The sequence below is a fragment of the Protopterus annectens genome, chromosome 1.part2, assembly GCF_019279795.1.
Source record: "Protopterus annectens isolate FY-2018-M chromosome 1.part2, PAN1.0, whole genome shotgun sequence".
In the NCBI taxonomy this organism is placed as follows: Eukaryota; Metazoa; Chordata; order Ceratodontiformes; family Protopteridae; genus Protopterus; species Protopterus annectens.
The window spans coordinates 665,950,618-665,953,078 of record NC_056727.1 but is presented as its reverse complement, the minus strand read 5'-3'; positions in this window follow the sequence as shown (position 1 = coordinate 665,953,078).

Sequence of the window (2,461 nt, the reverse complement as noted above, 5' to 3'; positions counted from 1 at the left end):
CCGGGCTAGTTCCCCTGCTCCATTATTTAGATTACACTCAGTCAAGCACTGGACCATATATGCACATAGCTGCTGAGCAGTATAGTTCCAGAATTGTTTTCTTATCTAATTTGCACTCATACCTCTCAACTAATCAGGGACACATTTCAACAGAATCAGGGGCAAATCCAGAGTAAATCATGAAAATCAGAGACACTTTTAAAATATTTGTACTGTTAACTTGAGACATTGAAATAATAAGAGAAGGTGAATTAATATACATGTTTTGAAGTAAAAAAAGTCTGTAACTCTTAATTAATGTCATCATTAAGTGTAATTCACCACCTTTCCTCCAGCAGTCACCAGTTTTAGGAGGGATTAAGAGGGACAGAGTTAAAATTTGAGTCAAAATCAGGGACATCTCGATGGATTTCTAAGATGGCTGCACATTGAGTAACAGCTTGACTCTAGCTCTCCCAGTTTGAAAACAGAAACTCAACAGAGAAGCCCAGTAGTCTTTTGTGTTTATGTGTAAATTTCAGTAACTGGCTAGCAAGTATACTGCATTGATGCTAGGAAAAAAATACAGAGCACATGAAAAAAAATCAGCTACAAAAAGTGAGGAAGAAACACTGACCGGGGAAAGTTCTGCAGCTGTTCATCAAAAAGCAGTGCAATCTCCAGACATGACTTCCAGTAACCTACAGGAAGATATAAGACAAATGCACACAACCATGTTAAAATAAATGCAACACTGGTGAAGTTTATCAAGACAAACAACAAAAGGCTGGAAAAAATGGAAGAACCTTTAAACAGATATTCAGATGAGGTGGTAAATCTGCAAAAATCAGAGATTGAAATGAAGAAAAGGCTGGCAGAATAACATTGCTCATGGAGAGATATTTCAAAAACTAATAGAATTAGAGTTCAGAGCATGTAGGGAAAGCATTAGAGTTTCAGCTATACCAGAGAAGCTGGAAGGAACAGACTGCATTAATTTTATGAAAGTACAAATAAGCAACTAGGCTAGTATTCCACAGCAAGAGTTGTTAGTTGAAAGGGCACATAGTGTGTATGCTCCAAACCTGGCTATGAGAAAGCAACCTAGATCTTTAACAGTAAGGAGGTAATGCTACCAACAGAAGGGCTTGATTCTAATAAAACTTTGGCAAAAGGACAAAATACTAAAAGTGGGAGACAACAGAATGTTTGTGGAGAATGAATACTCATTGTACAGCAGGTAGAAGAGGAAGAAATTCATTCCACTATTCAGGGAATGTCGAGATGCAGATGTGAGATTCAAACTGCAGTACCCAGCTGTCTTTAAGGTATTCTTCCCTGGAGGGACAAAATCATTTTTGATGAAGTACTTACTAAGGAGGAAATATAAAAGTTTGTCCAACAACAGGTGAGCTGTGAAACTGAAGGCGATTCTGATTCTTGTTCTTCTGGTAATAATGACCACAGAGAGACTGTACCTCAGAAACCTTTTCCAATGTTTCAATGGAAAATGGAGAGAAGGAATGGAGCACATGAGTTGATTAGAAGAAATGAGAGTACATTGGAAATGAAGTAGAGACAGGATTTGGGCGATGGAGATGAACAGTAATAAAACTAGTAATTTAATGTGGGATTACAATGCAATAATTATATTTGTAAAGTATGACAGAACAAGAAAATCAGGAAATATTAGACTTTTTCAGAAATTTTTGGACTTGTGGGTGACTAAAGTATATGCCCTTCTTCATGTCATTAATGTTCGGAAAATGCTTTGGGGAAAGGAAGAGAGGGGAGAAAGTTAACTTTAAGTAAAGAAAACTTTTTCCTAATACTTCTATTTTTGTGGTGTATGGTTTTCTTTGCATGCCATAAAGTAAAGTTTTCTCCGTTATTTTTCTAAGTGTAATGGGGATTGTAAATAGGTGCTGCTGTTCTTTTTTTCCTTTCTTTCTCCCTTCTCTCTTTCCTCTTGTTCAGTTTTAAGAAATGCAGGCACTGCAATGGAAAGTATTTCCTGAAAAAATATAAGGTTGATTAGGAGGATATATGAGGGATCGGGGGTGAAAATTGAAGTGAGTGATGTCCTCTCTGATAATTTCTGCTTGAGCAAAGGAACCAGGCAGGGGTGTCCTCTTTCCCCTTTGATATTTGCATTATATTGAGAACCATTGGAAAGAAAATAAGGGACTCAGAAATTCAAGGATATAATTGGTATGGCAGTCAAGAAAAGCTGGCTCTATTTGCAGATGATATTATTTTATACCTGACAAAACCAGAAAGAGACATTACAGTGTTCTGGAGCATTTTGAGACAGTTTCAAATCTTTTCAGGATACAAAATTAATGAAGTTAAAATAAAGGCAATAGCGGTAAACATAATTATGTGCCCACACATGAATTGGTTCAGCAATATCCATATTTATGAGGACATGATGAAATGAAGTATTTAGGAGTATGGATTAAAAATATTTCTGGTGTGGCAG